The 15,533-nt window shown below is 43.5% G+C and overlaps 1 protein-coding gene across 3 annotated transcripts in view; it reads right to left on the bottom strand.

Annotated features, from left to right (window-relative positions):
• LOC143923518 (NACHT, LRR and PYD domains-containing protein 1a allele 5-like) overlaps nucleotides 1-13,184 on the bottom strand; it is a 182,523-nt gene extending 169,339 nt beyond the window's left edge. For 2 of the 3 annotated variants that reach the window (XM_077447239.1, XM_077447238.1), the window contains exon 1: nucleotides 13,025-13,184. The gene's annotated coding sequence lies outside the window, so the exon portion shown is untranslated. The remainder of the gene's footprint in view (nucleotides 1-13,024) is intronic. The other variant, XM_077447237.1, reaches the window with a different exon arrangement.
• Between the last annotated feature and the right edge of the window lie 2,349 nt (nucleotides 13,185-15,533).

The following is a 15,533-nucleotide window of genomic DNA, read 5'->3' as shown; positions in this document are numbered from 1 at the left end:
TGAACGCTGCTAATCTGCCGGACCACGATAATTCCAATTTAGTGATCTTCTGGGATTCTATACGCAATTTATTCAGAAGGGATTTATAATTTGACTTAAAAAGGTGTTTTGTAGATCTTGTGAGTTGTATTCCCAAATAAGAAATATTATCTTCAGACCATGTAAAAGGGTATTGGGCTTGTAGGAGGTGTCTAGTGGTAGCATCCAATTTTAGATCCAATATATGTGATTTGGTTGTATTTAGTTTGCGTAGGGATGCCCAACTAAACCAGTCCAATGTTTTGCAAGCTACGGCTAATGATGATGTAGGGTTTGTTAATATAAGAATTATATCATCCGCAAAAAGACTAATTTTATGAGTGGTGGATCCCAAGGGTTCCATTGCCAAATTAAAGATTAAAGGTGATCGCGGGCAACCTTGGCGTGTACCATTTGCTATGTGGAATGGTTGGGAAAGCATATTGGCGGAAAATACCTGGGCCGATGGGTGAGTATATAGTGCCATGATAGCATTGTATATGTAATCCTTAAATCCGAATTTTAACAGGACCTTTTGTAGATATGTCCACTGAACCTGATCGAACGCCTTCTCTGCATCCAAAGAGAGAAGCAGAGAAGGCGTTCCACTATACTCCACATGATGAATTAGATCTATCACTCGTCGTGTTGCATCAGGAGCCTGTCTCCCTTTAATGAAGCCAGATTGATCCTTATGTATCAAATCAGGCACAATGGATACTAGGCGTCTAGCTATAGTTTTAGCATAAATTTTTAGATCAAGGTTAAGTAGGGAAATTGGTCTGAAATTTTGGGGTGAGGTTGGATCTTTCCCAGGTTTCGGGAGTGTGACAATGAGTGCTGATAATGATTCTGCAGGGAAATTAGAAGATGATGCAGCTGTATTGAAGAATTTCATCAGATGGGGAGTCAGATATGTGGAGAATTGTTTAAAATATTCCCCCGAGAGACCATCGGGACCCGGAGATTTATTGCCTGGTAATGAAACAATAGTTGCAAGAATTTCTGTGGTAGAGAATGGTGCGTTTAAGTAAGTTAATTGGGATTCAGTTAGGGTAGGTAGGTTAATTTGGTTAAGAAACGTATCAATTTCCTCCGGGGACGGTTGGTGTGTGAAAGATCACTGTAATAGTCACTAAAAGCATTCGCTATATCTTGTGGATTGGATAATTTACCTTTTGAGTGTGGGTGGAAGAGACAATGAATTTTAGATTTAGTTTGTATACCTTTAAGTCGTTGAGCTAATTTCTTACCAGCTTTGTTAGATGTGGAATATGATGTAGCTTTAAATTTACGTTGCATGTATTCAAATTTGTGCAAAAGGAGTGTTCTAAGTTCCTGTCTAAGCTGCATTAGTTAAGCTAGAGTATTAGGTTGTGGTGAAGCTTTGTGCTCAGACTCTAATTTAGCAATTTAGGAGGTAAGGGAATCAATTTGTTGTGTTCTTTTCTTTTTGTAAACTGAACTTAGTTTCATAATAATACCTCTAATAATTACTTTATGTGCATTCCACACCACTGCAGGGTGCGACACTGAATCAACATTTAGTTCAAAATATTCTGTGAGGTGATTAGCAATTTCTTTAGAATATACTGGATGTTGTAATATGTAATTAGTTGCTTGCCAAAGAAAGGAATTCCGCATGGGGGAAGCGTCATCAATGGTAATGGAAATTGGATTGTGGTCAGACCATGTCATGGCGTGGATAGCAGATGAACTAACATTTTGTAATAACCATTTATCTGTAAGAAACATATCGATTCCGGAATAAGACTTATGGTGGGGGGAAAAGTACGTGTAGTCCTTCTATGATCCTTGATAACATCTCCAGACATCGTAATGATTGAATGAATTCAGTATTTGACCCAAAGGAGATGGATTCCTTTTTGCCGTTGAGGTGGTGTCCATATGAATATCCGTAACTAGGTTGAAATCTCCACCTTGTTTTATCTTGTTGACTTTGGTGAAGATTTTCCTAAGGAAAGTTGCTTGATGTGCGGTAGGAGCATAAAGGTTGAGAATTGTGTATTTGATTCCATTAATTGTGCAAATTAGAATTATTGAAGCGGCCGTTAGGATCGTATATTTCTTGTAGGGAGGTAAAGTCAATGTCTTTTTTAATCGCTATGAGTATGCCTCTCTTTTTAGTGGTGAAGGTGGAATGAAATTTGTTGTTTTGACATAAAGGAGATGACGTAGGAGTCAGATGTGTCTCCTGAACACAAAGAATGTCGCTGCCAAGTTTTTCTGCTGAATGCCATAGGGATGGTTAAGTCCTCTGGCATTTAAGGATAGTATTTTAAATGGCATAGTAGCTGAAATGAATTGAGATTGATAAATGAAAAAGGGTAACACTTACAGTTAGTATGTAATAGGTGGATCGTAGAAAGAATGATCAAGACTCAGCGTTGTAATGAATTAATTTGACTGGTATTTGGATGTGTATCTGTTGTTAGTAAACCTGAAATGAGAACTGTACTAAAACAACAACAAAAAAAAAAAAAGAAAAGAAAAAGACAACAAGTTGTAAACGTATCAGTCACAAATACAACAATATTCAGCGGTTTGTGATATACACCAGTAGAAGCTGAAACAGCTAAACCGCTGTTGGAGGAAACAGTTAATACTGGTGGGACGAAAGACAGAACAAATTTCCATGAGGGAATGTTATAGACGTTGTAGAGGGATCTTTTAAGAGCCAGATACTTCCATTGGTTGATGATTCCGGGATTCCTGATTGTGTTGATATAGCAGAGGTATACGTTTTGGTAAAGATGAATCAATTGTTTTGGGGAGATCTAGAATTATCCCCCAATCCTTCAGGAGCTTGATGCCCTTTTGTAGATCATTAACATGTGTGGATCCATTTCTTGTAATGATCAGTGTGGCTGGGTATCTCCATTTATAGAGGATTTTATGATTGTGCATACTCTTAGTTATTGGATTTAGGTCTCTTCTTAACTGTAGCGTGTACTTGGAAAGGTCAGGGAATATTTGTACACCTTCGAATGGGCATGGAAGTGGACCTTTGGATCTAGCTTCATACATCATTTTTTCTTTGATATGGAAAAAATGGATCCTCATAAGTACATCTCTCGGTACCGAAGCTGCCAAGTGTTGTGGTTTTGCAATTCTGTGTATTCTATCGATAATCAAATCTCGGTATAATATCTGGTAAAATTGTGCGAATCAAATCCTTGGCGTATTTGGTCAAATCTGGCGTATTAACACTTTCAGGGACACCCCTTAATTTGACATTGTTACGTCTGGAACGGTCTTCCAAATCGGCCAGCTTGGCACGGACCCATTCCTGTTCCTCTTTCACGTCATCATAGGCGTCAATGAGATCATTCACTGTGTGTGAACATTCTGTCATTCCCCTTTCTATAGTGGAGACTCTGTTATCTAATGAGCTCACATCGGCATTTAATTTATGGAATAGGTTTGACAGATCTGACACTAATGAGGAATGTAGCGATATTAGCATTTCCTTTAATGTAGTGTCTATAACTGGCTGCCCTGATGTGGGGAATGATTCCATAGGAGATTGTAAGGCCTAGTTAGTTTGTAGAGAACTAGAAGCCTGGGTCTGTAATTCTTGTGAATGAGGCTGTACAACTAATGTATCTATCTTCATTTTTGCCCTGGCGGGGCTGTTTATCAAAGGGTCAGCACTAGCATCTTGAGTAGGGGATTTAGGTATTTCTCCTTTAATTATTTTCTCCTGTTGTTCTGTGGGGAGAACAGTGTAGTTTCCCTGAGGCGCCGAAATGCCATCTGCGCCATTTTGGATTTCACTGACCTGTTCTCCGGAGCATACAGTAGTGTTGTAAGCTTTTTCGGACGGTATTCTCCCTTTCTTTTACGTGACATCGTTACACAGAATGTCCATTCGCTACTGGGTAGTGTTTTTGGACGGAATCACTGGCCCGTTCGGATCCAATTAGTTCCGTTATTTCCCCTCACAATGGAGCTCTGTGTTTAAGCGTCCATCTTCCGTGCCTGCCGGCCACGCCCCCGACCTGACAGTTTGATCAGCCATAGACCCAGCTGATGTGCCGCTATCCGCAGATGATCTGTTGCAGGGCTTAGTTCGCAGACTTGAGACCCAAGAATCGCATAAGACCCAGGTGATGTGATTCCTTCAGGATTTGACATCCCGTTTTGAACAGGTTCAGGCCTCATTAGGACCCACGGTTCAACAACCTCAACTGCTATCTGCTGCTGCACCTATCGCATCAGTCACAGCCACACATTCATTACAACTACCAGCTCCGGCCCGTTTCTCTGGGAACGCCAAGGCTTGCAGGGGGTTCCTTAGCCAGTGCACAATTCATTTTGAACTTCAGCCCCAAAACTTCCTGTCTGATCGGGCGAAAGTAGCATATATTATATCCCTCCTGTCTGGCGAGGCGCTAGCTTGGGCTGCCCCTCTGTGGGATCTGAATAATCCAGTGGTTTCTAGCCTGTCTGATTTCTTGAAAAAAATTTGAAATATCTTCGAGGAACCGGGTCGTGTCTCCTCAGTGGTTAGCGCTCTTTTACGTCTCCGTGAAGAGTCCGCTTCTGTGGGACAATATGCTCTTCAGTTCCGTATCCACACAGCTGAATTGAGCTGGAATAATGAAGACCTAGTTGCAACCTTTTTATATGGCCTCTCTGATAGAGTGAAGGATGAATTAGCAGGAAGATCCCTTCCTGCAGATCTGGACAGTGTCATCACCTTGTGTAACCAGATCGATATTCGCTTTCAGGAGAGGGCCCTGGAAAAAAAGACACAAGCACTCCCCGTTCTTTAGACAGCCTGAGCTCTTCAATCCGAGGAGCACCCCCTGCCTGCTGAGGAACCTATGCAGCTGGGCTGGACCAAGTTATCTCCCCAAGAACGCGCTAGGCGCAGAACTCTGGGCCTATGCCTCTATTGTGGGGCCAAAGGTCATTTCCGTGACCCTTGTTCTCTTTGTCCAGAAAAACACTCAGGGCTAATACATCTGGAAGGTGGAGTATTAGAACCTGAAATATCACCTTCACCTTCTCGTCTTCTCCTTTCTGTGTTGCTTCATGTCGCGCTTCCTCTCGTTCGGTCTCAGCACATCTGGATTCCGGAGCCCCCGCCAATTTCATGGATTGGGAAACTGCATCTTCCATGAGACTTACCCTTTTGCCCCTTACAACACCATTGGTGGTCTTGGCGATTGATGGCACTGTTCTCCCAGGGGGCCCTATCCACTTCCAGACCCTTCCTTTTAAGATGTCAGTAGGAACACTCCACCAGGAGTGGATATCCTTCCTTGTCTTACCTAGGGCTTCATCTCCTATCATATTAAGTCTTCCTTGGTTACGGCTCCATTCTCCACATGTTGACTGGACTGCTGGACAGATCCTGGCTTCCTGCTCTTGCCTACTAAAGGTTACCCCAAAAGAGAAATTTCCTGTTGCCACCATCCCAGTATCTTCTGCTCTTCCCGCTGTATATAACGATCTCTGGGATGTGTCTCTGGTGCACTCTAGGTCATGTGGCACTCTGGATGAGGGGTCCACCTATGAACCTGAGTCGATCATTCACTCCAGTTTGCATAATCATTTACCTTTGTCTGTCCCTAATCTCCCTTGGACTCACAGCCAGGCTAACTTGTCTGCAAATTCCACAGTCGCTATGCCCTGTGATGCGATTGAGATGGTCGCTACACCTGACAATACTATTCAGTCAGCCTCTGCACCAGTTATGCCAGTCAAGCTCATGCCCAGTGAGCTTCCTGCTTCTTGTTCCGGACCTTCTGTAACCTGGCTTCACCCTAATGCTACTATGTCCATTCCAACCCGTTTAAGAGGCTCAATCCATCCTTTGGATTGACTGCCTCATTCGGCCAGGTGGGGTTTTCAATCTTCTTCTCAGGGCTCTCTGCATTCTGTTTGTGTTTCAGCTATCCAGCTTGACTCTTCTAATCAACCTGACCTCAGGGATCCACTGACCTCTGCCCAGTCTGGTGGTCCTGTGCTGGATGTCCAGCTCATCTTTATGGGTCTAGAGGACCCTGCTCAGACTCCTGATGGTCTTCTCATGCCTCAAGTCCTCTCGTCCTCTCCCTACCTCGGTTCCGGTCTCTGAGGATAATCTAAAATACGAGGTTAGTCAAGTTTTGGATTCACAGCTCCGGAAAAGGCATTCTTCAGTACCTCATACATGGGAAAGGGTTTGGCCCTGAGGAGAGGTCTTGGATCACTGCATCTGAAGTCTTTGCTCCTCGTCTGTTGAGGAGGTTTCATTTGGAGTTTCCCTTTAAGCCTGGACCCAGGCGAGGGAGGGGGAGGCCTCGTAAGAGGGGGGGGGGGGGTACTGTTATGGTTATGCAGTAATCTTCCTCTGTTTGCCTACCTCTCCTCGTGTTCAGACTAAAAGGCCAGCCACTTCCACCTGGTGGTTTTTATAACTTCTCCTCTAAGCATGGCTCCACCGTGGCTGATGGCCGTGGATGAATGGGCCTCAGGATCTCGTCACGGTATCTCTGCATTCAAAATGCCATCAATAAAATGCACACCCAGGGCTGTCTTTAATATTGACTGGACCCTGGGCAAACATTTTCTTGGGCCCACTCTTCCATGCAATTTTGATCTCCACATACTTTGAGACATACAATAAATAGCAGCTAAACTCAAAATCAGTTTACTGAATCAGATCAGGCAGCGATTGCAATTGGTTTCCAGAGGTTGCAGTGTATCTGTCATGGCTGTGCACTGCAAGCCAGCGGTGCTGATCAACCATTGTGTGTTTGGCTTCCTGTTTCCTGCTTGCGATGTGCTCTATGTTTGTCTCTGTTACCGACCTTGGCGTGTTTTCAGCGATTCCTGTCTGCTTGTGACCTTGACCTTTTGGCATGTCCCTGACCATCCCTGTCTGCCTGTGACCCTGAACCTTGGGTGTGTACTCTGTTGTTCCTGTCTGCTAGTTGCCCTGACTTCTGCCTTATCCCCTTACTATCCTTGTTGTTCCAGCCTGCTGCTTCCTTCTCCTGTAGTCTGCTGTGAGTGTGAGCTGTGAGACCTTAGGGGCCGCAACCTGGAGCCAGGCTGCAGCGAAGTCCATCCTCACCACTGGAGGCTCCGGTGAACACCTGCTGGCTTTCAGACTCCGCGCCCTGGGGAATCTATGCTCTAGCTAATACAGGGATCTGTGTTAGTGATCCAGTAGACCTGCTTCCTGAACCTCCCTGGGTACAATCTGCAGCAGTCAGTCCTAAGGTCCACTACCTAGCGGTGCACTTCCAACTCCTACGGAGTGCATTTGTCACCTGGTCTCAGGTGACCTGACAGTATCATTAGCACTCACCGACTGGCTGCTAGAGGCTACAGCACACATTATGGCTCACTGTTTATTTTCTAGAGGTTACAGCACATGACTTCTGCTCATTGATTGGTTGCTAGAGATTACTGTACATCAATACTGCTCACTGATTGATTGCTAGAGGTTACTGGACATCTATACCACTCACTGATTGGTTCCTAGAGGTTACTGCATATTCTTACGGCTCAATGATTGGTTGCAAGAGGCTAGTGCACAGCTGCTAAAGGTTACCGCACATCTTCTCCTCACTGCCTGCACACTATGGACTGGGGAAGTGAGGGGATCCAGCAATAGACAGAAAACTCCTAGAAATTCTTGGGCTCCTGGGATCAGTGGCAATGCTTGAGGAATGGGGGGGGGGGGGTGAAGTGGCAATGCTGGGGAGTTGATGGGATCAGTGGAAGTGGTGGGGGGATGGGATTAGCTAGAAGGCAGTACACTGATAAATTCTGAATCATGTAGAGCAAAGCTGGAAATCTTTGGCAAGTATATGGTGGGGGATTCTACCAATGTAATGGGGAATTTACAATGATCACCAATGTGACCAATGTGAGGGGGGATTTACACGGACCATCAATGTGAGGGGGAATTTGCACTGACCACCATGTAATAGGTAGATTTTATGCCACCCACCAATGGAAAAGAAGGATCTATACACTGACACCAATGTAATAACATCATTTACACCAACCACCAGTGTAAGGGGGAATATACAATGACCTCCATGTAAGGGGAAATTTACACTGACAACCATTTTTGAGGAGATTTGTACTGACCACCAATGTAAGGTGGTCACACTTCTATACCGACCACCAATGTTAGCAGGGATTTACACTGACCACCAATGTAAAGGGGGATTTACACTGATCACCAATGTTAAGAAGAATTTAAAATGACAACCAATGTAATGGGGGATTTTAAATCAACAGCCAATAAAGAGGGATTTCTACACAGGTCACCAATGTAAGGGGGATTTACACTCACCACCAATTTAAAGGGGGCTTCTACATGGACCACCAATGTAAGGGAGGATTCAAAACTGGCCACAAATGCAAGTTTGGATTTTTTTTATGATTACCAATATAAAGAAGGGTTTCTACACTGGCCCCCAATGTAATGAGGATTTACAATGATCACTAATGTAATAGGAGCATTCACAGTAACCATCAATGTAAATAGGGATTTACACTGACCACCAATGTAAGGGGGACCTTTACACTGGCCACTAGTGTGAATAAAAGGATTGTACACCAAGCCCCAATGTAATGAGATGATTTACACAGACCACCAATGTAACGGAGACATTTTGCCTGCGTTCACATTTGTGTGTGTCAGGCATACATGCAAAATTGCTTTTCTGACACCACAGAAACATGCTGCCCTTTAGAAGTGCCATTAATTGTTAATGACGCCCTCATGCATTGGCTGGGATGTGCGTATTCACAAGCACCACAATTCAGGGTGCTGTGGCACCAAGTTCTTTTGAAAAAGGGTTCCACCTCCAATTTGATTACTTTTGCAGAACAGGCTGATGTTAGGCTTAATGACTATAGTTGTAGGCAGGACTTTCAAGCATACCCATTTACCTCCCCAGTGGGCAGCATTCAGCAGAAGTGATTGTAGATATGACCTCAGAGAGAAATTATATACATATGAATGCCGCTTACATATCAATGCAGGTTATTTGCATGTAAACACAGGTTCTGCAGGTCAGTCATCTGTACACAGCAATGGGGCAGAGCTGAGCAGCAGCAACAGAACTTTACACTGAGATATCAGGACACAGCATGGGACTAAAACTCCAAGGGATAAGGGAATTTAAACTGGGATAGTTGGCAAGTAGAGGCAGCTGCTTTGGGTCCCACAAGAATGATGGGGCCCAGGTCAGCTGCCCCTTTTGTCCTGCCTTAAAAACGGTCCTGAGCAAACCGCTCACCCACACAACACCATACACGCTGTCTGCCATCTGCCCTGTACAGTGAAAACCGGGATTCATCTGTGAAGAGAACACCTCTCCAAAGTGCCAGACGCCATCAAATGTGAGCATTTACCTACTCAAGTCGGTTACGATGATGAACTGCAGTCAGGACGAGACCCCAATGAGGATGACCAGCATGAAAATGAGCTTCCCTGAGATGGTTTCTGACAGTTTGTGCAGAAATTCTTTGGTCATGCAAACCGATTGTTGCAGCAGCTGTCCAGGTGAAAGGTTTCAGATGATCTTGGAGGTGAAGATGCTAGATGTGGAAGTCCTGGGCTGTTGTGGTTACACGTGGTCTGCGGTTTTGAGGCCGGTTGGATGTGCTGCCATATTCAAATTCTGAAACGCCTTTGAAGATGGCTTATGGTACAGAAATTAACATTCAATTCAAAGGCAACAGCTATGATGAACATTCCTGCAGTCAGTATGCCAATTGCACGGTCCCTCAAAACTTGCAACATCTGTGGCACTGTGAGTGGCCTTTTATTGTGGCCAGCCTAAGCCACACCTGTGCAATAATCATGCTGTCTAATCAGCATCTTGATATGCCACAATTGTGAGGTGGATGGATTATCTCAGCAAAAGAGAAGTGCTCACTAACACAGATTTAGACAGATTTGTGAACAATATTTGAGAGAAATAGGCCTTTTGTGTACATAGCAAAAGTCACTTATTTTTACGTTCAGCTCATGATCAATAGGGACAAACACAAAATTGTTGCGTTTATAATTTTGCTCAGTGTATATATCCCTAACAAAATAAAATAGAGCTGAAAACGACATGAAAGTCAAATTTACAAAAACATTTTTTTTTTGTTTTTGTTTGGCTTTATGAAAAAGAAACTAAAACGACTTATTATTAACTAAGAAACACCCTAAAATAATAATAATAATAATAATAATAAACACATTGGGAAACAGCAGTGAGACAGCAACAGAACCTGCAGCTGACACATACAAAAAAAAAGTAATCATCAAAAGGACTGTAGGGTCTTAAAATGCAGATGGGCTGCTTACAATCCACTCTTCCTAACCCCACAAACTGAAATACACTGAAAAACATCAGTATCAAATATACAGCACATAAAATAGTACTATACTGTACTGTATATAGCTCTGAGTATTGTGTATATAGCACTAAACTGTAGAACTGTATATAACATGATACTGAAAGCACATTAACGGACATCCCAACCTGCAAACGCCCAACCCCCGCGGCAAAATATTTTTTAAATCACTTTTTCAATATTTTTTCGCAGTGCTTCTCCAGTCCCTTTCTCAGAACTAAAGATGAATGAACAGGAGACAGAGGCTCCTGTCCAATCATAAACTGAGCAGAGTAAACACAGTACTCTGCTCATTTATCACAGAACACAGGAGCGATCTTGCTCACTGTGTTCAATTACTAGTCGTTCCCCCCCCCCAGCAGTCGGTGGGAGAGGAGGGGAGCCGGCTGTGAGGGACTAGGGGGGGCTTGAGGAGGATAGGGGGGGCAGAGAAGGACAAGGAGGGGGCCAGAGGAAAATGGGGGGTGGAGAAGTACACGGTAGGGGCTGAGGGAGGAGTACACTGAGCAGCTAGGAATGATCAGTGCAGCAGGAGGGACAGCTGTGATCACCAATCTCCCTGTATAGCTTTTTAGCTGACAGCCACGGGAGGGAGAGAAGGAGAATCGGCTGCCAGCTAAAAATCAATACAAAGGAGATCGGTGATCACAGCTGAATGAATGAATGAATGAAATACTTATATAGCGCACAATGCGAACTGAATCGCCTCTAGGCACTGTGGCGAGCTTTGATCATCTGCTAAAAGAGGAAGGTCTTGAGTTTTTTCCTAAAAGCCAGGTGATTTTCTTCCAGGCGGATGTTGATTGGTAGAGCATTCCATAGCCGAGGCCCTTGGACAGCGAATCTCCGATCACCCAACAAAGTCACTGATAGATAGAAGAGACTGTCACAGGGTTTACCTCCCCAGCATTTATCAAGCATTGAAATGTTATGCAGCAAGGTCCCAGGCCTCCTTTAGTCTAATGGGAACCTCCAGAGCCAGGGATAGCTGACATCCTTCCATGTAGAGTGGGTTGCAAGACATAGTGGGTGTAATTTAAGGCAGATTCACAAATTGTAATAAACCCCTTTACTTCTATACAATCACTTCTTGTAGATTCTTAGCCCACTGAGCTCCCAGTCTCTCTCACTAGACTTTCTGATTCACTGCCACTGAATCCCATGAGCTCTTCTAATCTTCTTACTTTAGTATCTTCCTCAAGCGTCACCCCCTGCTTCCCTGCTGGGTCCCTGGCTTGGCACTTCAGATACTCCTCAAGCGTCACCACACTAGCGGGGTCCCTGGCTTGGCACCTGCCGAAGTTTCCCGATTGAGAATGCTGCTCCGGTACTTGCTTCAGCTACTCACGGTGGTCCCTAGTAACAAGGTGGTTGGTCACTTAGTGGCAACAGCTTCCCTTCTACCTCCAACCAAGACAGGTTCTCCGGCCGGCAGAACCGTCACTTCTGGTTGGACTGCAAGCCGCAATCCCAAACCTACGCTGTTCTCTTGCTTCTGGATAGGCCCTCAGGCAGCCTAGCAGCCAGATGTGCCCAGGATAGGCCCAAACTCCAGCCTTGCAGCCCGGGCAGCACGACACAGGTGGCAAAGAACCCCGATCACCTGACATCACCCAAATATATAGGTTCTCCCACTAGGCCAAGGGATTTAATAAAACCCCTGCCTATTGGCCGAGATACCCCATATACTCCTAATCTGTCCTTGCTTTGCCCATGTCTTATCTAATGCCACTGGGAACCCGGCCACCCAGTGGCAGAAGAGAGAAGTGCAGCAATTCCAGACTTAGGGTGAACTCAATTGATCCCTAATAATTGGCCAAGGCAAATACACCTGGCAAGTAAATTTAGGAGCAACTCTACCTAAACATCAATTAATTGTGGGTACAATTAATTGTGGGAGGTCTGTCCATTTACTTAAAAAAATTTAAATCGTTGTGGCTATGGGGTTTCTCGGACGCGCAGGGGGTAGAGGGTGGTTTGTTGGAGGCCGTTGGATCCCCCCCCCCTCTGCCCCAGCTGCGGGTCTTGGACCACATTCCCAGTATATTTTTGGGTCCAGCTTGCCCCACGACTGATCTTGGGGATGGGATGCCAGTGGACTAGTCCCCACACCTACTAGACTCTTCCCACCTCCGAAACCTTTCTGTTACCACATGGCTGCCCATTCCAAGTGAGCCCACGACAGTCTCCCTATCTCAGAAATCTCCCTCTTTGTGTATCTGTCCCTGTTCAACCTATGTAATGTTGAAATGACGTCCATACGGCTCTACGTAGCTGATGGGTTTTTGCACTTTTACGATTTGTTGGACTTGTCTTGTTTTAATGTATATTTTTGTTATTCTGCAAATAAAATCTGATTATACAAAAAAATAAAAATAAAAAAATAAAATAGAAACTGATATTAACTTTACACTTGAAATTCCAGTAGCACTGTGGATGGTACATAGGATTGGCCTCAATATTAATTTTGAAGATGGTATTTGCTTAGCATGAAGGTTATGTGAATCGTTTATATTATGCATGGTGACAATTAAGTGATCCTGTGCAGAACAATTTGCTACATCTTACACATTACTGATTTTTAGTAAATCCAACCCAATGTGTGTAAAATCAGTACCTGCTTGGAAAGCTGAGCTTGGCTCACTTTGTTCAGGGTCATCATCCGCAAAAAATGCAAAAGCACTCTTTGCTGCTTCCTATAAAATGATGTTGGCAAAAAGCACAGATAAATATTTTTTTAAGTACTGTATTCCAAAATTATGTAAGAAATATATCTCGCTGACACCCAAATAGACAGCAGCTAGCACAGCAATAGACAAAAATGCAAAACTAGTAATTATAACAATTGTGCAGCGCTAGTAAAATATTCTGCAAGGCTACAGAATTCAAAAAATATATTAATAACTGTTAGTGCTCATATTATATAAATCTATGAACAGAAAAGAGTCCATATAGTGCAAAAACTGAAAAGTTGTGATCATATATGATAAGACTGGATCTAATAGGAAAATGTAGTCCTTTAAGACATAAATAGATTTGAAAGACAGCCACCACCGACTGCAGGAAGGCTTACTGGAACAAATGGACCAAAATGGGCATATGCCCAATGAGTTGCCAAGGCTTGTGGTGTAAACACCAGAGGATGGATTATCCGCATGTATGGTTTATGCCAAGATGGGAGAGGCTTGCATATACTGAAAAGTAGGGATGCACCGAAATTTCGGCCGCCGAAACATATCGGCCGAAAATGGCCTTTTCGGCATTTTGCCGAAAGAGAATTCTTGCCGATAATGGCGCCGAAAATCGCGCATGCGCAGTAGCGGTGGGAGAAACTTCGGATGACATCACTCGTTCTGTGGGCAGCTTGCACGTTCCTCGCGGATAAGACGCCGCACTCGTAAGCACGTTCCCTGCTGAGATGCTGGCACCTTCCCCGCGGACGCTCCTCGTGCTTGTGAGATGCTGCTGGGACCCGAGAGACGCTGCTGGGACCCGAGACGGCTTCATAGAGGGCTGCACATACTGAAGTACAACAGTGGGCACTGTCCCTCCTGGATGGCTACCATTACTACTATTCGCCAGTGAGCAATGCATTGCCTTTTTGCCTTAAACTGCCAAACAATCCAACTAATTTATTTTACTATACTACTGAAACTGTCATAGCAGCCAAACAACATGTATTACTTACGCCTTTGTGCCTTTTGTGCCATGCAGTATGGTATTAATTAAATATGTCTTACAGTACATCGTGACGTAGCAAAAAAAAAAAAAAATGTTATATAAAACTGATTTGAAATGGAATGGCATGCTATTTATTCTGTAGTACTAGTCTAGTATACTATAAAATGTATGCCCTTGTTGTCATTGAATTTGTCATTTTGGTATAGTATAGCACACTGACATGACATCATTTTTTTAAAACATGACAGTACGCAATATAATATATTATATTTAACAACTATATATATATATTATATATTTTATTGTACAACAACAAGCACATGAAGTTATAGTATATTATACTGCAGAATAGCGCCAAAAAAATTAAATATAGCATGCAATTGCAATTGCAATTTGCATGCAAGCAATCCATTCCATTTGCAATGAAATTTAATCAGTGCAATTATATTATCTTTTGGTACAAGTCAGGAGATGTACTGCAGTGCAGACATATTATTAACTACCTTCTCATGGCAAGAGCTGCAGCGTTTAAAAAAAAAAAGTGATAGTTTGTTATTTTTTAAAGCTGCCTCCTGGGGTTTAGCTTTAAAATTAATTTCGTCCTTTTTTTTCTTTTCCCCCTCAGATTTCACTCCCACTATAGATCATTCTATGCTATTATTCTGCGCTACCAGCAAAGGTGGACCATGTCTACAGTGTGGAAATATTTTAAAGTTTCTGATAAAGACCCCAAATTTGCAATCTGTAGTCTTTGCTCAGCAGAAATTTCAAGAGGGGGGTACAGTGCCAAGGCATTTTTCAACAACAGGTTTGATACACCATCTGAAAACACGACATCCAGTTCAGCATTCAGATTACAAGAAAACAGTGCCACTTCCAAAAAGTGACTCAGGCTCAACACCATCTGTGGCCACGGTCTTTGAAAAGGTTAAAAAATTTGCAAGTGACAGTCCCAAAGCTCGTGCCATAACAGATAAAATTATGGAATTTATTGCATTAGACGACCAGCCATTCTCTGTTGTGGAGGACATTGGTTTCCGTAGGCTTATGCAACATATTGAGCCGCGTTACTCACTACCAAGCAGACGCTACTTTGCAGATACCTGTCTACCTGAATTGTTTTGCAGTGTTAGAAAACACGTTCAAGAGCTCATGACTACCGACATCATAGCAATCAGTTTTACTACCGACATTTTGAGTTCAGACGTCAGTCCAACGAGCATGCTTAGCCTGACAGCGCAGTGGATAGATGACAAATTTCAATTGCAAAACATCCTACTTAACGCACGTGAGTTTGTTGGATCATATACTGCAGCAGGAATAGCTGACACTTTAAAATCCATGCTTGACACTTGGCACATTGATAAGTCTTAAGTGCATTTGATTGTACGAGATAATGCGCGGAACATGGCAAAGGCAATGGAGGACAGTGAACTTAAAAGCAT

Source organism: Lithobates pipiens, unplaced genomic scaffold, assembly GCF_037356315.1.
Source record: "Lithobates pipiens isolate NorthernLeopardFrog02 unplaced genomic scaffold, aLitPip1_a1.2 Scaffold_22, whole genome shotgun sequence".
In the NCBI taxonomy this organism is placed as follows: Eukaryota; Metazoa; Chordata; class Amphibia; order Anura; family Ranidae; genus Lithobates; species Lithobates pipiens.
The sequence above is the reverse complement of the archived record's forward strand: the minus strand, read 5'-3'. Positions and strand labels throughout refer to the sequence as shown.